An 11,766-nucleotide genomic window follows, 5' to 3' on the forward strand; every position below is an offset into this window, starting at 1 on the left:
TTGGCCACCTGATGCAAGAAGCTAACTCATTGTAAAAAATCCTGATGCTGGGAAAGACTGAAGGCAGGAGAAGAAGGGGATGACAGAGGATGAGATGGCTGCATGGTATCGCTGACTCAATGGACATGAGTTTGAGCAAGCTCTGGGAGTTGGTGATGGACAGGGAGTCCTGGTGTGCTGCAGTCCATGGGTAGAAAAGAGTCAGACAGGACTGAGTGAGTGAACAAGAATAACTGTTTCTTCTCCCCCTTCCATTTCTTTAAGGTCAAGATTATTTCAGGTATCATATTTACTTGATTCAAAGATGCACAATCCTTTACATTTCATGTTTGAAATTGAGAGTCATACTACTCTCGGTGGCTTCCTGTAATGTCTGTTGTCCTAACAACAGTTAGGATATCTTTGTTATTTATCGCATAGTTGTGTAGTGAAACTCTACTTATTTCTGATGGCCTGTTTGGATCATGGTGACCTCCCAGTGTTTTAGTCAACAACACATTAGAAGAGCATTTGAAAAAGGAACTTAAGCCCTCCTTGTTGTCTGCTATCCTGTCATTGACCTTTTGGTGAGATCCACAAAGTTCCAGTATTAAACCCTGCTGAATTGAAAGGAAAAAAAAATGCAGTTCAAATTAAGAGATTCATTCTCTGTCAAACTGAAATAAAAAGGGACTTCCCTTGTGGTCCAGTGGTTAAGAATCTGCCCGCCAATGCAGGGGACATGGGTTTGATGCCTGGTGCAAGAAGCTCCCACATGCTGAGAAGCAACTAAGCCCATGCACCATGGCTGTTAAGCCATGCTCTGGAGCCCAGGAATCTCAACTACTGAGCCCATGCGCTATAACAACTGAAGTCCGTGCACTCTGCAGCCCATGCTCCACAATGGAAGAGGTTGCCACAATGAGAAGCCCATGCACCACAATGAAGAATAGCCCTCCACTCACCACAACTAGAGAAAGCTCGCATGCAGTGACAAAGATACGGCACAGCCAAAACTATAATTAAAAAATAAATAAGTAAAATATTTTTAAAAATTGCAAAATAGGTGAAAGTCCTTGTACCATTGTGCATGTTTTTATACCCAGACTTATTTGTCCTGCTAGGAAACACAAGGTTACGGATCCTAGATCCACTCTTCATTACTGACCCAGCCATCTTAGTGCTGGCTTCCCACACTCATCAGGGAACTGCGTTGAGATCCAGAAAGCTGTGCATGCCTGGGAGTTTGTACCATAGGGGAGGGACTTCAGGACTCTGAATCTTGAAGCTGATATAAGAGCTGCAGTCACAGTTGCTCTTTCTCCCCACAACCCCGAAGGAAAAAGAGCTTGTGCTCTGGGATATAAACAAACACTCTGCTCTCGGGGAGAGAACAAAGGTCTCCAGGTCCCTCGCCCTTTGGAAGGTCAACATCGGTCTCCAGGGTGAGAAAGCTGTCAGTCTCTCTAGCGGTCCCGGTCTTCGCCTTCTAATGCTCATGGCTATTCAAACACCTTTCACTGGAGTAGCCACCACACTGCTCAGAAAGCTCTGACTTTGTAGAAAAGTGGAAATGGTCATTGCTTTTCAACAGTTTTGAGCTGTGGTGTTGGAGAAGACTCTTGAGAGTCCCTTGGACTGCAAGGAGACCCAACCAGTCCACCCTAAAGGAAGGAATATTCACTGGAAGGACTGATTTTCAAGCTGAAACTCAAATACTTTGGCCGCCTGATGCAAAGAACTGACTCATTTGAAAAGACCCTGATGCTGGGAAAGATTGAAGGCCGGAGAAGGGGATGACAGAGGATGAAATGGCTAGATGGCATCACTGATTCAATGGACATGAATTTGAGTAAACTCCGGGAGTTGGTGATGGACAGGGAGGCCTGGAGTGCTGCAGTCCATGGGGTCACAAAGAGTCGGACACGACTGAGTGACTGAACTGAACTCAACAGTCAGACTATTTTTATTTCTACCGGTTTCTAAAGGGGAGTCCTGTGGATGGGGAGAGGTGAACAGTTAGGCTCCACTGCATATTGGTTGAAATGAGATGAAGAAACTCAAAATTTCTAAAAGTCCATGATGAGAGAATGAGGAACAGCGAGCTCTATGTTTAGAGAAGTTTTCTTAATGCATTGACTGCGGATAGAAGCTAATACCTTAAAGGGACCGAGGACAGAATGACTATGGGCCTCGAATCAGGTGGGGTGAGTCTTGGCTGTACCGGAAGGAAGCCATGTGGAAACTCAGGAGATGGTCTCTGTGTGGGGTGCGTGGGACTGTTGCTCTGACAAACAGCATCTTCAGTACACAACAGACAAAATTCACACGCTTCCTGTGAATGGAGTTCGTGCTGGAAAGTGCTGACAAGGCAAGATGCTGTGTGCGTCAGTGCCTGCCTGTGAGGCCAGGGGCACAGAGGCGAGAGAAGCCCAGACACCGGGGGAGGGTTCCAGGCAGCCGTGGGCTAAGGCACTGGGATGGTGTGCGTGTGTGCATGTGTGTGCGTGTGCGCCTGCTTGTGTGTACATGTGTGTGTGTGTGTGTGTGTGTGTGTGTGTGAGTCATCAGTTGTGTCTGACTCTTTGCAGCCTCTTGGACTGTAGCCTGCCAGGCTCCTCTGTCCATGGAATTCTCCAGGCAAGAATTCCACTCACTCCAGGAGTGAGTTGCCATGCCCTTCTCCAGGGGATCTTCCCAACCCAGGGATCAAACCCAAGTCTCCTGCATTGCAGGCGGATTCTTTACTGTTAAGTTCCACCAAGTCTCCCCGGGATGGAGACCCAGATAACATGCGGGTTACACTCAGCGTCTAGTTGTGCAGAATGGTGATGTAGTTGATTTGTTGCCTCGTGCTTTGTGGCACAGTTTTCCTGGGGCCTGTTTGCCAGCAGACAGGGCCAGCCAGCCCAGGACGACAGCTCTAACCCCGCTCCAGGCCTCTGGTCCTTCTCATAGACACATGTTATACCTCTGTGTCCAGGCGTCTTACTCACCCATGCTCCTGTTCTGACATCAGAGCAGGGGTCAGGCAAGTGTCTCCTACTGGAAAAACAACTCAAAGCCCACTTTCTAGCAATAGCAATGGAAGGAGATGTGCACCATGGGTAAGGTGTGTATGCATCACATGGTTCTCATTCATTCGCTCACTCAGCCGTTCAACCGGGAGGCAGAAAGGATAGCGTCCCCGTCCTCGGTCAGCTCACATCTGGAGAAAGGAGAGGGGTGGAGACGCACAGAGTCGCCGCCTCCCTTACTGATGCTGGGAGCGCTAGCACAGAGGCAGCTGCAAAGCGACCTTTTCTGCCTGGAGTCTCGGTGAGGCTCCACTTCCGAGCACAGCTGTGAAGTACTGGCTGAGTGATGTCTGCTGGGGGTGGAGTGGGGAGGGAAACACGCAGGTGGGCATTTCCGATGGATGCAAAACACGGGGAGGACAGAGCACCAGGGTGAGCGGGACCCTCTGCGAAGAGATGCGAGGAATGGGAGGGAGTCGAATGTCAGAAAACAAGAGTGTCCCCAAGGCTACTTCTGTGGGATATTATTATGAAGGCTAATAACAATGGTCTTCGTGCTAAGGACCAGTTCACGCCGTTGATAAAGTGTCCAGGGTTCGAGGTGAGGCAGAGACCACACTGGTCTTCCTCGACTAAGTCTCCCAGGTTGTGGTTCAGGGCCTCATCCAGGGAATATTTACTGAAGGGAGCAAACAAATCCTTTCACAGGCTGCTTTCACATATCAGCAGTTCTCACATGCATGCGAGCCAAAGCAGTGTCTGGGTACTATTTGATATTCTTGAATATGGTACAAGAATTCCTTACTGAGTCTCCTGATACATATAAGTCTGTGTCCAAGCCAAGAAAATACACATAATTGTACACATCTCAATAAAAAGGCAGGTGTGAGAGGAATCAGTGGAGTGGGCTGAGTACGGTGACTTGAAAATCATCCAGTTGTTCCATTGTTTTGGACTCTGTTTTATAGGGACCAAAGCTTTCCATGAATTTCTGGAAGAAATATACATTTTCTTGCCTAAAAGCTGACTAGGGCTGTGACATCTCTAGCAACTGAGTGTATCCTGGGCTGAATCCTAAGGTTCAGTACATAAAGGACCGGCGGTCAGGTCTGTGCTGTGGCCATACAGAGCTTTCGCCAGATGCCCTGAAGGACCTCTCTCTGGGTCAGCTGCTGTTCAGCATCCCTGGAGGCTGCCTCCTCTATCTGTAATTTTGCAGAATCTATTCCCAACACTCATGAGACAAATCTCTAGGGGATGATGGAGGAGCTGACAGCTAAAGCTGCGGGGTTATTTCTAGCAAAAGTATTTCTAAGATATATATTTATATATCATATCACATTTCATATATATTTCAAATACCATATATATGAGCATATACACAGTTAAGCATAAGACAGCCATCCACCTGCTATGATTCCGAGGGGACCAACCTGACCCCCCGAAGAACAACCACTCTTGCTTTGCTTGTCAATTCCCTACTGGGCTGAACCATTTGTTTCCATAATGAGAGTGTGGCTTAAAATTTCACTGCCCTCTGACCCCTTAATTTCACCCCAAGGCTAATAACCATCATTGACATGGAAAGTCATTCCTGGCAGGACCATGTAAAATGAAAAAGCATGCAAAGGACCCAGATGCCCAGTGAGAAGAGACAAATCACAATTTATCAGCACACTGGAGTCTGTGCAAAAATTTAAAAATGTTCCAAAAATTTTAAATGGAGGAATATTCATAATAAAATGGCAGAAAGAAGCAAATTACGCAAAATTGTGCTTGTCAGAAAAGTACAGTTATGTAACACATACACACACACATAAGTGTCCAGCTTGATTCTGAGCGTCCACTGACATTGACCACGAGGCTGGTGAGGACCTGCAGCCACCCCATCCCTGCCCCATTCTATCTGCCTGAGTAATTGGCAAGGCTCACAGGGAGGGAACTTGGGGAGGGGGCAGTGCAGGTGAAAACGTATGGGTTATTTTCCTAAAGGCAGGTGATAAAGTGCAAAAGAACTGGGGAAAGGACATTTTTATCTTTCCTTATGGGGTATGGAAGAGGTCCATGGCTCAGTGCAGCCTGAGAAGAACACAGCTCCATTTGGTCCCTGGAGCGTTTGGGGGTATTTTAGGGGCTCCTTGGCCAGGGAGGGGCTTCCTGGATTCAATCCCTGGATCGGGAAGATCCCCTGGAGAAGGAAATGGCAACCCATTCTGGTACTTTTGCCTGGAAAATCCCATGGATGGAGAAACCTGTAGGCTATAGTCCATGGGGTCACGAAGAGTTGGACATGACTGAGTGACTTCACTTCATTTTTTGGTCAGGGAGGTGGTATCCCCTTGGGTGGCTCAGATGATAAAGAATCTGCCTGCAATGCAAGAAACCTGGGTTCCATCCCTGGGTCAGGAAGATTCCCCTGGAGAAGGGAATGGCAACTCACTCCAGTATTCTTGCCTAGAGAATTCCATGGACGGAGGAGCCTGGCGGGCTGTAGTTGATAGGGTCGTGAAGAGTCAGACAGGACTGAGTGACTAACACACTTGTCGAGGGAGGTGGTGTCCTCCTGGGTGGCAATTGACTCCCACTCCACTCTGCAGGTGAGAAATTTAAATCAGTGGGCTGGGCTCTTTCTTGAGGCTTTAGGGGAGAATTCATTTCCTTGCTTTTTTCAGCTTCGAAGGCCCCTGCACTCCTGGGCTCATGCACCCTTCATCCACCCACGGTCAGGGCCAGTAGTGAAGCATCCTTAAACCTCCCTCTCTTTGTCTCTGTCATCTCTGCTTCTGTCCTCACGTCGCTTTCTCGGACTCTCCCGCCTCCCTCTGATAAGGACCCTTGTGATGACACTGGACCACCTGTATAATCTGGCATAATCCCCCATCGTAAGACCCTTAACTTCACCCCATCTGCAAACTCTCTTCTGCTCTGTAAGGTGACATATTCCTAAGGATTATGACACCAACATCCTGCCCTCCACACACCCTCATGTCAAGTGTAGGCTACTGCTATGCCGTTGGAGGAAATATGATGTTTAATGATCCACAAGAATAGCTATGGATGCTTTGTCTTCTTAACTGTAGGAAAAAGCACTTCTGACCGTTCAAAATAGGATGCTGTGTCAAACTCGTTAGAAACAGATCTATGACAGGGTGGTGGGGAGGAAAAGCAAACCCGTTTGTGATGAGCACAGTAAATAAAATCATTAATTCCACTAGAAGAGAATTTCTTGAGAGGTTTCGTTAGGAGAACAACAACAACAACAACAAAAAACCCCAGAAAGTAAAAAACAACTAGTTCTCACTTGAATAATTTTTTTTTCTTTTCTTTTTGAGATTTCTGTTTAAATCAGAGACAACAAAAATGGGGGTTTTGAGTGAGTCCTAAGCAGTTTCTTATAAATACAGACCATGCAGACAGAATGCAAATGGGCTGTGTGCTGGTGTGTCCAGTCACACTCCCCTTAAAGAAATACATAGATTTTTGTGCAAACATAGATTTGTTGTTGTGAAGTTACCAAGTCCTTTCCAACGCTTTTGTAACTCTGTGGACTGTAGCCCTCAGGCTCCTCTGTTCTTGGGATTTCCCAGTCAAGAATGCTGGAGTAGGGAGCCATTCTCTTCTCCAGAGGATCTTCCTGACCTAGGGATTGAACTCGAGTCTCCTGCATTGCAGGTGGATTCTTTATCACTGAGCTTCTAGGGGAGCCCGAAAACATGGATATTTGAATGCAAATGGATTCATGTGCTTGATGAAAACTCTCACGTGTCAAGTGCCACGTTAGGCTTGGAGGATACACATGTGGATTAGACAATCCCAGCACTACCCCGAGAGGTATGCACTCTGGTAGAGAGGCAACGAAAGCTGTTCAAATAAATATGTTTAATCGCCTCTTGCATCAATGGGCACTTTTGGATATTAAGTTCCTAAAAGGGAGAGCAAGAGGCAAGGTGAGCCATGGTGGAAATAATTCTAGTTTACCGGGAACAGCGTCACCTGCGTTGCCATGGAGGACGACGGCGCAACTGAGATGCGGGCACAGGGCGCATATCCAGGTGCACAGCTCCATCTGTTCACAGCTGTCTGGGTGCTGAGACCTCGGGGGGAGCTTCCGGTGGGTGGTCAGTATCTGGGTATCACCTGCTCCACCCACCCCTTGTCACACCTGGGAGCAGGGCTGGGGCGGTTTGATGATCCTGTGATGACTCAGTTCCCAGCAGCTCTGCCCCTCTCCCTCCCATCTCACACTGAACAAGCTGCCCCAGTTTTTCACGCTGAAATCTAATCGTGGCCAAAGCAATTCAAGATGAAGACAATCACCTCCCCCCCTTTTTTCCCTCTGCAGAAACTTGATTCTTCAGGGGCATGTTCTCTCAAAAGGAAGCTCAGTCTTTCTTGAATATGAATAAAAATCACATGATTATATTTATGAAGCCTGTCTACAGCTTATATCAAAGTAGTGAAGACCTAATCCTTGACAAGGGAAAAGAGGCCGTGGTGTTCTCAGCATCAGTCCATATTTCAAAAAAAACTCACTGCTTTGGGATCTCACTGGATTTGAGAAAGAAAACAACTTGAATTAATGGAAATTCTAGAGAAACAGTTGTGAATAATTAACATGAACATGGACATACTCCTAATCAGAGTTTCTGTCCTTACCTCTCTGCTCTCTATTATCAAATTAAATCCCCTTGGTACCCCCCTCTGCTAACATGTCATCCACCTTAAAAGTTGTTACGTTTGCTTTGTAAAAATAAATCATTCTAAAATGACTGGACTTAAACCACTGATGGGCTCAAAACACCTGCTGTGCCCTCCTGACTGCACTGAGGGTTTGACTGTGTCTTTTCTAGACGCTTGCTCTCGGTAGAAATGTTTGGGCACCTGGACAGCCACTGAGGCTTTGGGTGAAGTGACATCAGCTTAGACACCAGTTAGTGGCTGCTCTCTACCCTGGATGCACATTAGAAGCACCTGGGAGCTTTTGAAAATCACAGCTGCCCCAGTGCTAATGAACTGATGCTAAATCTCCAGGAACAAAGCTGGGCACCTGTAGGTTTATACAGTTCCCCCAGGGTGCTTCCAACGCACTGGGAAGATTGAGGATCACTGGAGTAGAAGATGCCATCTTTCAGCTAGATGATGGCGGTCTATTGTCCTCAATCACTTGTAAGATCAAAAGAAGCTAGAGAATCTAGGGTGAAAACGAAGAAGCATTGGCACAATAACGAGAAAGGGGAAAAAATAATTTACATTCTTCTGTTGCCTACTTTTCTTTTAAATCAAATTTATTTTAGAGACAGCTTACCAGATTTGCCAGGAAACACCTGTACAGATTTCCACTAGATGCGGGGAAGCAGCATCATTGTCTGTCTAGTTTGAAGGTCCACCCTGGCTGTTGCAAGCCAGGCTTTTGATCAGCAGTCCCCAGTGAGACTCAGTGCCTCTGTCTCTCCTCCCACTGCCAAGAGAGGGTCAGTCAGGCCTTCACTAGTGAGTGCAGGGGACTTGCCTGGCAGATGTGCAGAGCCTGGAAGGAGAGCAGAAAGGAGCTTCTTCCTCCTCCAGCTCTTCTCCCAGCTCTCCCTCCCTCCCTGGTACCTCCCAGGTACCGGGGCACTTCCCTGGTAGCTCAGACGGTAAAGCGTCTGCCTGCAGTGCGGGAGACCCGGGTTCCATCCCTGGGTCGGGATGATCCCCTGGAGAAGGAGATGGCAACCCACTCCAGTATTCATGCCTGGAAAGTCCCATGGACTAGGGGACCGCAAAGAGTTGGACACGACTGAGCGACTTCACTTTCACTTTCTCCCTCCCTCCCAGGTGGGCCTACTTGCCCTCCCCGCGGGCAGGTGCCCACACACAGCCAGCCTCAAGGAGGTGGCTGCTCCAGCACTCACCCGTCCATGCACCTAGAGGACCGGTGATCTCCAGATCTGTAGATAGCACACGTGCCACCATTTCACACACAGCCTGCGGCCTCCGCCCACCTCCCCGAGTTGTTCGTGTGTCCGCCTCTCTTCCCCTCTGGCCTTTCCCCCATCCCAGCCTGCCTGGCTTCATCCATCCATCCATCGACCCATCCCCCTTGATCAAGCACCACGTGCCCTCACCGTGCTGGGCGCCAGGCCTGAAACACACTGGGCGGACTGAGGCAGCGTCAGGGCGGCCCTTCCGCAGCCCACCTTCTGCTCAAAGGCAGGTGGGAAATTCATCCCATGACCTGGGGAACAAAGTCGAAACTGACACTGCGACAAGGGCTCCCGGGAGAGGGACGTGGGCCTCCCGGGACGTCTTGGGCAGGTCAGGGGGTCAGTGCAGAGGCCTCAAGGAGGGGCGCCTCCACCGGCAGGGCTGTGCAGGGACAGTCAACTGTGGGTGGATGGAGGATGGGAGTGTCTGTTGAGTGTGTGAGAGTACGGGTGTGTGTGCATGGGTGTGTGTGCAAGTGTGTAACAGGATGCAGGAGCAAGAGCATGTGAGTATTCTCCGGTCCATGTGGGTGTGTGTGGGTATTTGCACGTGGGAGTCACACCTGGTGGGGGCAGGTCAGAGGACAGGGATGTCCGGGGGGTCAGAGCAGGGGAAGCTGGACTTGGTTTCTGCTGGTGATGGGGGCGAGGTGGGGGTGGTCTGGAGGAATCCTTCCACTGGGGAGTCACCCAGAGCCCCTCACTTCCTGCCTTAGCAACCTGGATTTTGTTACCTTCTGAACCTGATTCCAGGCTGCCCCTGCCCCTTGTGTGTGTGTGTGTGTGTGTGTGTGTGTGTGTGTGTGAACCTCGCGCTCTGGCTTCAGTTTCTTGGGCCAGAGGGTAGGTGAGTTCCAAGTGCTGGCCTGCCCCCCTTTGCAGCTGTCCTCACCAGCGTGTCCCCGTTGCTGGCAGGGAGTCCTCAAGGAGGTGGGCCAGCCTCTGGGACAGCGAATCTCAGTCCCCACTTTGGCCCTTGAGCTTTGTTCTAAGTGAGCTTTGTTCTAAGTGTGAGGATCAGGAGGGCAGAGTCCAAGTCCCCTCCCCACCCCCCACCAGCCTCGTGACCCCCCCACCCGCAGCCCCCACCTCCTCCATCTCCCCAGGGCTTCTCACCTCCTCAGCTCAGGCCCCTGCAAACTCAGGGTTCCTTATGGTGCAACACTGGCCTTGGCTCAAAGATTCCACGGTGCCTGGGGTCACAGGGACCTCCTGCCCAGGGTCATCTGCCTTCTGGTTTCGGGGCAGCTTTGGCTTCTTAGAGGTCCTGGAGGAAGATTAGAGACCATTAGGGGAGGGGGAAGGTCAGGAATGAGTCCCATGCTCTGCTCAGCTACCCCCGCCCCAGGCTCAGCTCTGCACCCCACCCCCCGAGGATAAATCAGGCCCCCAGCCATCCTTGGACTCTATCCTGAACTTCTCACCCAGGGATTGCTTCTGCTTCTAGTTATACATGAACTTATGGGCTTGCTTGTCAATGCTTGTCACCCAGAAGACTGTCAGGCCCAGGGGCCCGGGTGCTGTGAGTTTTGTTTCCACCGTTTTATCCCTCATTGAGGATCTCAGGAATTATTTGTTTAGGAGGGAATGGATGAACTGTCACACTGCTGACATCGTAGCAACCCTCTTGTTAAATACCTTTAAAAGCCTCCAGTTTCCTATGAGGCTCTAACTTGAGCCTGGAACCCAAGCTGCTTCCGTCCTGGCCTCCAATCTATTTTTCCAGCCCCTTATCACGGACTTTCACCTCACACCCTCTGGCCAGTTTCGAGTCAGCCTAGCCGCAATGTTTTTGGCCTCTGCAGCTCCATTTTTCCTTTGAAAATCTTTATTGTCCTCTAAAGGTCAGCTCCAACTCCACCTCTTATGGTGACGTCTTTCCTGCTTCTAGGAGTCAGTAACATTTGCTGGTAATGCTCTTAAACTCAGGCCTCTTTCTGCCTTCTGGGAAATCAGGGGCTTTCATATCTTGCTTTTCCACCAGGTTGAAAGAAGAAAAATCTCTTGATTGTTTTTATATTTGTTGTTTTTATATTCTCCTAAATTTGTAACTCATAAGAGTTGCTAAAAATACATTTGTCAGCTTAATGAAAGCATTATTTTGTTAGAATCTCGTCCTCTGCAGTTAAAAGGTTCTGTCTCATGGATCTTTCAAACTGCCTATATTTCTCAGTTTAAAGCTTTCACAAAGGGATCCACTTTAAACCTTGCTAAGGACTGATTCCCTGCGGGGAGGGCTTTCTATCAATCATTCAGTGGTGGGGACACGGTGTCAACAGCTTTGGGGAAAATCAACCACCGTGGAGAAGTAAAACCCTGGCCCCCAGTGCAGAGTGCCCTTTGCACAGCCTGGTCACGGCATTGTTTCTGCAAGTGTAAGTGATTGCATGACCTCAGCGCTGAGGAGCCCGACCATTCCCCTTTATTTTACCTTAAACTTTAAGACCTAAATATAAATATTCCAGCTATTCATCTCAGCAGGATTTGGTTATGGAAACATAATCAGAATTGTTTAAGAGACAGAGGCAGCTTCTATTTTGGTCCTGGCACAGGAAATTCAGCCTTTGTCCATTTCTACAGTTTGATTTATGTGAGGTTAAAAATTCATAACGCAGGAGCTAACCTCGAGCAAATATTGTTTCTCGCAGTGAGCCAATTCAAACGTCCTCTCAGCCTAGGTTTCCTGTTCAGAAGGTTTAGAGATGGAAGCTTAGCTGCGGCTGACCTCTTTGATCTCCTGCAAGTCATTCGGGCCTTTGTTGTGTTCTGGGGTCGGCGGGGGCTCGGCCTGGGTGGCCCAGAGA

General features: G+C 48.9%; 1 long non-coding RNA gene across 1 annotated transcript; it reads right to left on the bottom strand.

Annotated features, from left to right (window-relative positions):
* Positions 1 to 7,495: 7,495 nt before the first annotated feature.
* On the bottom strand, positions 7,496 to 11,351 carry LOC138428805 (uncharacterized). The gene is made up of 5 exons (XR_011252586.1): positions 10,601 to 11,351; positions 10,079 to 10,229; positions 9,104 to 9,213; positions 8,302 to 8,454; positions 7,496 to 7,544 (listed from the first exon to the last, which is right to left on the bottom strand). It is a non-coding gene; the product is annotated as an uncharacterized lncRNA (long non-coding RNA).
* Between the last annotated feature and the right edge of the window lie 415 nt (positions 11,352 to 11,766).

The sequence above is a fragment of the Ovis canadensis genome, chromosome 1 (genome assembly GCF_042477335.2).
Source record: "Ovis canadensis isolate MfBH-ARS-UI-01 breed Bighorn chromosome 1, ARS-UI_OviCan_v2, whole genome shotgun sequence".
Classification (NCBI taxonomy): Eukaryota; Metazoa; Chordata; class Mammalia; order Artiodactyla; family Bovidae; genus Ovis; species Ovis canadensis.